Genomic DNA, 10091 nt, shown 5'->3' on the forward strand with positions numbered 1-10091 from the left:
TAATAATAATAGTTAAATATATTTTTGATTTTTCTAAATATCTCAAATTTTTGTTTTTAGTCTCTCAAAATATTTCCTTCAAAGATTGGTCATCTTAAAATTTGTCATCCACACTTTTGATCCATAATAATAAACCGTCATTAAAATTGTCGCTAATTCAGTCGTTAAGTAATAGATCGTCGTTAATTCTATTGTTAAGTTGTAAAAATAGTCGCTAAATTAAAGGAGGGACTAAAAGTGTAGATAAAATTTTTAAGAGGATCATTCTTTAAAAAAAATATTTTAAAAGACTAACAAATTTTCAAATATTTAGGAGGACTATAAACATGTTTAAGACATAATTAGTCTCAAAGTCCCTTAATTTAGTTTAAGGTTTCGTTTTGGTCCTTTAATCAAAAAACGTTATATTTCGTCTCTTAAAACTGTTTCGTTAGTATTATTGGTCCCTTCCGTTAATTTTTTAGAAAAACGGTTAACTTTTGCCAACGTTGCATGACAACTAGGATATTGAGCCAACAAATTTATTTTAAAAAATAATATTTTATTTAAATTTGCGGATTTTGTTATCGGTGATTAAAACCCCCGCAAATTATTAATAATGTTTAAAAAATATGATAATTATTCTCCTTTCATTAATAATACAATTCTTCTCCTAGCAAATTTCAATATTCATACAAGTATAACTAAGAACACCAACAATACACAATAATGTTTAATTGAGAAAATATATCTCATAACAATAACTATTCACAACAATATTCATGAACTTTCATCAATGAACTTGTTACAATAACAACAATACAACAACCATGATGATATAATGGCTCAAAAAACTTAAGATGCAAAATAAAACATAAGCAGAAAGAAACAGAGAATCACTTCACAAACGTTTTTAGCGACATGAACTTTCCCGCGGCAGAAACAACTCTGTTGCGTCATGAAAATCACATCGCAACTTTGTCATGTAAAAATCATGTCGCAATACAGTTTACCACGTGATATTCATGACACAATATTCTGTAAATATTTTCCCATTTTATCTGTTGTAATTCAGTAGTAGTAGTGATGACAGAAAAACTTACAGTGAGTTGTGACGTGATTCTCACGTGGCAAAGTTGTGAAGTGAAAATCACGTCACAAAATATTATTATTTTTAAATAAAAAAACTATAATTATTATTTTACGTTTTAATATATACTAAAATTAATAATAAAATTGTTATGTTTAAAAAAAAACTATTTCACATCATAATATTTAAAAACTAATATTCTGTTTAAATATATTATGAAAAAACAATATTATGAAAAATAATACTCTGAAAAATAATATATTATGAAAAATAATACTTTATTTTAAAAAAATAATATATAAACATAATAATATATTATGAAGAATAATATTCATTTAAAAGAAATACTTGTCTAAATATATTAATAAATTTATTTTGGATTAACTATATAATTATTTTAATAAAATTATCTTTAAAAAAAATTATCCTACAATAACAACAACCAACAACCCTATATATATATATATATATATATATATATATATATATATAATATATATATATATATATATATATATATATATATATATATATATATATATATATATATATATATATATATATATATATATATATATATATATATAATATATATATATATATATTATATATATTATATATATATATATATATATATATATATATATATATATATATATATATATATATATATATATATATATATATATATATATATATATATATATATATATATATATATATATATATATATATATATATATATATATATATATATTTGAAAAATAAATAAATAAATTTCTTAAATATCTTAATGAAGATAAAAAAAGTTTGAAGCTTGAATCTTGAATTTTTTTTAACAATGTTAGTTATAAAATAAAATAAAAATCAACACAATACTTAACAAATAAAAAATGAAAAATGAAAATGAAAAATTTGGGCTCTCTTGAAATACCTTTTAATTTGAAAATGAAAATCGAAAGCTGAAATTTAAGAAAGAAGAGACAAAATGTTAGAGGAGAAAAAATGCTGGAAGAGAAAAAATGGTGGAGGAGGAAAAATTGAAAGAGGAAATTTGAGAAAGAAGTTGAATCTGGACAGAGAGAAAATATGGAAATATATAGAGTAATCAGCCACATGATTTTCACTTCACAACTTTATCACAAGATTTTCACTTCACAACTTTGCCACATGATTTTCACTTCATAACTTTTCCTCCTAAACGTTTTTTTTTTAATTTAACTTTGCGAAGTGATTTTCACGTCACAACTTAAATTTTAAAAAATTTAAATTTTCCCCCATCAGCCAACCTGTGCACTCCTGACTTCTTTTTTATTATTTTACTTTTCGAGTTGCTAGGTGATTACCACGTCACAACAATTTTTTAATTTTTTTTTCAGTCTTTCCCATGTGTAAGCCCGACTCTCAATTTTTTAATAATAAAAAAATGTAGCAACTCCCTTTTTTTGCCACGTGATTTTCACGTCACTATATTACGTGGTTGGAGAGAAGTTTTCTTGTAGTAAACAAGCCACCACGCATAACTAAGTCATCGTGAAACAAAACCGATTGTTACCTTGTCGACGCCACGACATCCACATGAGCGTTGTGAACCATCACAAATCACAACAGATCCATCAGTATCTACCCTCCCTTTTTAGATTTGGATTTTAAATCTTGATTTAATTTATTGCTATTGATGTTCTTCAGTTACTTTATTTGAAAATAAAATCGGATGAGTGTGAATCTGAGTGAAATCGATAGAGCATGATGTTGATGTTGGTGTAGAACCGAGTAAAAAATTGATGATTACTGTTTATTTTCTGAAAAATAGTTATGGTGAGTAAGAAGAGATGAACCTTGAAAAAGAGATAGAGTTGTTTGAATCGAGATAGAAGAAGATGTTTCGAGAGAAACTTTATGTAGTGTTGTGACATATAGGGTTTTGATTTTGGGGAAGGGAGAAGAAGGAGATATCTGAATGTTTAGTAAATAAAACATAAAATTTAAAATAAATAAAAAAGCCATCTCAAAATATAATGACAATTAATTGTCATATATGAAACGCTTAACTTTTTTCGTGTAAAATTTAACGAAAATGATCCATTATACTAGCAGAACAATTTTAAAGGACTACAATATAATATTTTTTAATTAAAAAATTAAAATAAAATATAAAATAAAATTAGGAGAAAAAATGAATTAAACCCATGTTTAACTCTAAGAAATAATTAGAAAACAATTCTACCTAAAAATAATTGTACTTTTGACTATATTGTTTTAAAAAAATAGAAAAGCTAAAAGTAGAGATTTTGGATTGAAAGTGACATATTTGTTTCCCCATAGTTTCTGATAATGGCATACAATTTTAGGTCGCATGCTTTTATCCATTAGATTGAAAAAGTAATATACAAGTTTTGCTCGTTTGTTATGTTAACATGATTTGGATGTGCTGATTTGATAACGAGATTAACATTAACATTAGCAAAAACAACTTCTTCTCTTCACTTAGATTGTGACATAGTATCAAACCCTAATTGAGAGAAAACAATCCTTCAATTGTATTCTTTCCCTGATTTTTTGGGTAACATTTCATAGTTAATGGTCCTACTTATAATCAAATCAAATTAAGTATAACAGTTTCATAGATGCATGTATACAACCTTCTACTTCTATTATTATGTCACAACTTGATTCTCTTTTGATTGAAAATTATTTATGCAACATTATTCGGTTTCGGTTTGTTAATCAAACATAACAGTTCAATTATTTTAACTTCAGTTCGGTCAGAGTTGACAGTTTAGTTTTCGATTATTTTAATGGTCCTAATTTCAATTACCAAATTGGTTCATAAAAACAAACTCTTTTGAATTCTTTCTATCTTTTTAACAAACAATAATGGTTTGAGATCCCACCACAATCATAATGATTGATCCATGTTTTCACCTTGAAGCTATTCTTCAATATACTGTGCAGTGGTTACTCAGATGTGATGTGCCTCAACTTTATTGCCAAATTCTTCAAATATCTTCATAATTAAAGTGAAAGAATGAACCCCAATGTGGTAATAATTCCTTGAACTACTTGACAAAATTTGGATTGATTTCCAAAGCATATCTATATTTGAAGATAATTTTCAAACAAGAATAGTCTATATTTGGACATAAATTATAATATAAACTATCATGATAATATAAAATCACAACAACAATACCAGTAAGCTTTAAGCAGATTCTCTGCAATGTATTGTATTTCTGGAAGATTCTCTGCAAGTTTAACCTCATTCATATATGATATTAGAACCAACATAAACAAAATAATTTACCAAACAATTATGATTAGCCACAGTATTTAGTTACTTATTCTACTAAAATCAAGATTTTAACATAATTAACATTAGCTTCATTGAGTTTACCTGCTGACGGTAACACTTGTATCAGTAGTTTTTGGCATGGAGATTGTAACCTAACAAGCTTCTCACATTAACGCCACAGCGCATAATGTTTAGGCCACTAAACTATTGCTTAGAGCCTCCACGGCTTCCTATTCCGTCTCTTTGACAGCTCTAACCAAGGCCCTAGTGATGCCCTTAAGATATAAACCTTTTTTTTTCTTTCCATTTCTTCTGGCAGCTTTTCTGCTCTTTCCCAATCCAAAGCCTTCAAGCAGAGAGACTGGATGAGCTTCTCGTATTCATCAGCAGAAGCATGCACACCAAAATCTTTATGTAGATATTTTATCAATTGCGACTCCCTAGCTTGATATTGTCCCGAGACCTGATTAACGATTAGCTGAGAGTTACTTTTGGATTTTAGTCTAGTGGCTCCCATTTTTAAGGCGGGGATCATACTAATAATCAGAGCCTCATATTCTGTTTGATTGTTGTTAGCGATGAATTCGAACTTCAATACCTGCTCAATAACTAAATTGTCTGGTCTTTCGAGCACTATCCCTGCACCGCTTCCTTTTACATTGGAGGCGTCGTCCACGGATAAGCCTGAAGGAGGATCTTCTTCAATTGGCAGATTAAATTTGGATATGAAGCCGGTCAGGACTTGCGATTTGATGCTCCCTCTCGGAATGTACTGAATTTCGTATTATGAGAGATCTCCAAACCAAGATATCATTCTTCCCACCAGGTCGGATTTTTCAACACTTAACAGACAGGGTAGTTGGTTTTTATCAGGAGGTCTGTCCCTAGAAGTATGGCCTGAGTTTTTTTGCCGCAATAACAACGGCTAATGCAAACTTCTAAATCTTCCGGAAGCGTGTCTCAGCGCCCTTGAAAAGTTTGCTTACGAAATACACATGTCTCTCTGCTTTGTCTATCTGTTGGACGAGGACTGAGCTCATTGCCCGCTCAATGACCGAGAAGTAAAGGAGAAACAGTGAGTCTTCCTTCAAGCGAGTGAGGATCATGAGCGACGCCAGGAACTCCTTGATCTTGGCGAAAGCTTTCTCACAATTGGAGGTCCATTCGAACTTCTCCTTTTGTCTCTGGGCGAAGAAGAAAAAGAAAGCTTTGTCACCTGCATAGGAGAGGAAGCGAGACTTGGTGACGAGGCGTCTAGTAAGTTATTGCACTTCCTTCACATTAGTGGGACTTCTCATATCGACGACTGTCTGACACTTGTCCGCATTGGCTTTAATCTCCATCATCATCAGCATAAAATCCATAAATTTTTCCGCCTGAACTCCAAAAGAGCATTTAGTGGGATTTAGGCACATGTCATACCTTCTTACTAACTCCAGGATGTCCTCCAAGTCGTCGACATGACTATGACCATCCTCCGTTTTGATAATCATGTCGTTGACATATACCTCTAGATTTTCCCCAATCTGATGGACGAAGACCGCGTCCATGAGTCGTTAGTACGTGGCATCAGGATTCTTGAGGCTGAAAGGTGTAACACCCGAGACCGAAGATGGAGGACATTGGTTACATATAACACCCGAGGGCGAGGGAGTGGTTGTCGGTGCACGAGGCATGACAATGAGACACTTCTAAAAGCTTCTATGGAAAAACCAAATTCACATAGGAATGAGAGAGATCCTGGGGCTGTGTAGGAAAGAGACTGCATGGTTGAAGGAAAGCTTATAAGGATTGATTGGTACTACCTATACCAATATGATGCATCTTTTTTTTCGGTAATCTAACAAATAAGAACTCCATAGTTAAGTGTGCCTGACTTGTGGTAGTATTTGGATGAGTGACCTTCTGGAAAGTTTTCTTGAAAGTGTGTGAGTGAGGACAAAGCATATTCAAAAGACCCGTGTTGGTTTTGGGGGTCAGTTGGTAATTCTGAAAGCCGTCTAGGGCGTTATAAATGGTATCAGAGTCAGACCTCTCCCAATAGATTAGGTTCGAGGATGAACCAAGCAGAAGCTGGTGAGCATGTAACATTTGAAGACGAAGAGGGTGGAGAATTATTACATGTAACATCTGAGGGCAAGGGAGTGGTTGTCGGTGCACGAGGCATGACAATGAGACACTCCTCGCAACTTCTAGGGGAAAAAACGAATTCACATCGGAATGAGAGGGATCTTGAGACTGTGTAGGGAAGAGATTGCATGATTGAAGGAAGACTTATAAGGATTGATTGATACCACATATACCAACAATATGCATCTTTTTTTCGGTAGTCTAACAAATAAGAATTCCATAGTTAAACGTGTTTGACTTGGAGTAGTATTTGGATGGGCTACCTTCTGGGAAGTTTTTTTGAAAGTGTGTGAGTGAGGACAAAGCATTGCTGAAAAGATCTGTGTTTGTTTGTGGGGTCAGTCAGTAGTCTTGAAAGCAGTTTGAGGCGTTATAAAGGGCATGACATTGTAGTAGTAGTTACCATGGTTCGACATAAATGTGGATTTGGGCGTATCCAGGAGATCCATCCTGATATGGTTGTATCCCGAGTAGGCGTGTATGAAACTTAACACACGGTAGCTTGACGATTTGTTGAATAGATAGTCAATTCCTGACAGCAGATATGGGTCCTTGGGGCACGCAACATTCAGATTTATGAAGTATATGCACATGCAGTATTTTTTGTTGGTCTTTTGTACAAGGACTATGTTGGACAACCAGGTGGGGTGCTTTGTTTCAGGGATGAATTTGGCGCTAGATAAATTTTCCACCTATTCATCAATGGAAACCCTATTTTTCTTGCCTACCTTTTGTACACTTTGCGCCACTGAGTCGATACCTGGCATGTTTGAGGGTGCCTAGGCGAACAAGCCGACGTTTCTTCTAAGTCGATCAACTAGTTCTCATTTCTCCCCTACGGATAAGGAGGTCCCTATCTTTGTGACTTGATGAGTGTGAGATCCTATTTGGACTTCCTTCAAGTCTTCCATGGGCGTGAGTCGTTCTGGCTCCGTGCCTAGATTAGGGTCCCAACCCTCAAAGCCAGTATTTGGAACTTCGGAAGGATGGGCATCAACGAGAGCGAGTTATTCTTTGGATGTCTCTAGGCTGCTCAGATAACACTCGTGAGCCACTTGTTGATCTATTTTAATGGTTTCCACTATGCCATCTAGGAGAAAATATTTCAAGGTTAAATATCATGTAGATACATTCGTTTCTAGGGCATTAATGGCCGGGTGGCCCAAGATGATGTTGTAAGGTGACAGGATATCCACGATGAGGAAGGTGACACTGATGGTTTTTGCGTCCGCTCCCTCACTACAGGTTCTTTTCTAGGGTCACATAGCCCATTATTTGTACATGTTCGCCCAATAGTCCTGTCAAAGAGTCGACGAACCTATGTATGTTATCTAGATTCCATTGTAGCTTCTAGAAGACACCCTAAAACAGGACATCGGTTGAGCTGCCCGAGTCTATCAATATGCGCTTGATATCCCAGTTGTCATGTTGGATGGTGATGGCCAATGTGTCATTGTCGTGAGGGTTGATGCTCAAAGCATCCTTTTCAAAAAAAATGTTAACCTAGGTCGTTCCTATGGAATTTCCAGGAAGATCGGAAGATATGACGTTTTCCGCAAACAACTGCCTTGTGTATCTTCGTCGAGCGGCCCTTGAGAGGCCCCTCTTCGAAATACCTTCGACAATGGTGTTCTCCATGCAATGTAGGACCTTGTTTGTCATCTCCAGAAAGAAGAGGGATGACAGGGTTGGAGTGAAAGATGTGACACATGTTAGTTTTACCGGGCTCCACAGTAGACACCAATGTACTATTCAAAAAGTACAGGGTGTGAGTGTTCCCCCTTGCAAGGGCAGGGAGAGATTGCTCACTGCGGCGAGTAGCCTTATTCGGTGGTTATTGAAGCTGTTTAAGGGACTCATTCATGTGAGGTGAAAGATCTTTTAGGTGGTCGGCGTTGTTGGGTTGCAGGCGAACGGTTAGATTGGTGGAATATGTTACGATAGTTACAAGCGTAATCCTTTTTGAGTATTGGAGAGTGTGTATGACTTAGAGTATGTCCCTTATGAAGGAGAATTTGCGACCCAAAGCGCAGCGGAAATTAAAATCTCTCCTTTAGAGATCCTTACGAATGGTCATGATCAGTGATAGAATATTTACCTCTTGTGACGGTTGAAACCTTTGGTGCAGATCTCTTGTAGCGATCAAAACCCTTTGATGCAGATCTTTTGTGACGATCAAACCCTTTGATGCAGATCCACTAAACGATCACGAACGTTGAACGATGACAACGTCTCTACTCAGTCCACACGAACGGGTTCCTTCAATCTCAGTGCTAGCTGGTACGAATGAAGGCTTTGAGTAAGAGAGAGAGAGAGAAAACGAAAATAATGCAACCGCACTTAGTGCTTCTGCACAAGGGTTCTATTTATAGAACCACTTGTGTGGGCTTCAAGCTAAAAGCCCACTTAAGTGTATTTTGGCCCATATCTTATAATATGCCCAAAATCACTTAAGCCCATGGTACCTTACCATATTTCGTATTCTACTCAAGTACACCGTACCTTACGATGTTCTATAATCCACTTAAGGGCACCGTACCTTACGATATTCCTTAGTTACTCTATCTCTCATCAATCCGTCCTTTGTGTGTGACCCTGTAGGTTTTCGCGGCGTTGGCAATTATATTAAATCATGTATTTAACATAATAAACAGTGAGCGGTATCTAGCAACACATCACTGCTATCCAAGACACGAAAATGTCATGTGATCTGACAATTCCTTCTGTGATAATACTTATGTGTATAATTACCCTTTTGCCCTTATGTCTATATTGAACACAAGGCATAGACCGTGTCATCCTTGTCCAGTTCAATATTGGGCCCATAGACATTTATCCTGTTATGCAGGATGGGCAAATTCCATCTAGGTCACTCATGTCCCTCAGCATGCTTCGTGGAGTACCCATCAACTGTCTTTATGGTTATCCAGTTACGGACAACGTTGGATCAGCAATAAAGCACTCGACTCCACACCTAGGATCCATAGTGGTTTCAGGTCGAAGAGTGGAATACACTATTATCACCATGAGAATAACTTATGACACTTTGCATAACGTTCTATATAGTATTCTCATAGCGGGTCAATCCGGTATAAATATTACTCCTAACATTCATACCTATGTTTAAGACTTGATAACTCTTTATCCATGATCCATGAGATGTGATCATCAGTCTACAAACATAATAGTCTTAATGCTTTAATGTTATCCCACTTCACACTAAAGCTCGACTACGGATACTTTAGGAATAGTGTCCTTATGTTTAATGTGTTCTCATGATTAAGTCACACTTAATACATTAAACGGACTATCTATTCCAGGGACTTAATTAATCAACCATAATAAAGAGAATGCCTTTTATTATTCGATACAAGTACCAAAATGTATTGGCCTCTAGGGCTTACACCAACAATCTCCCACTAGCACTAGAGCCAATCAAGCATACCCCGTATGCCCATTGATCTAGTATGGCCATCATGCTTCTGCTGCGCAAGAGGCTTTGTCAGTGGGTCAACTATATTGTCAAGTGTAGGTACTCTGCATATTCTCACACAACGTCTAAGTATGTGTTTGGATCGTCGGTGAGATCTAGGCTTCTTA

Source organism: Lathyrus oleraceus, chromosome 7 (genome assembly GCF_024323335.1).
Source record: "Lathyrus oleraceus cultivar Zhongwan6 chromosome 7, CAAS_Psat_ZW6_1.0, whole genome shotgun sequence".
In the NCBI taxonomy this organism is placed as follows: domain Eukaryota; kingdom Viridiplantae; phylum Streptophyta; class Magnoliopsida; order Fabales; family Fabaceae; genus Lathyrus; species Lathyrus oleraceus.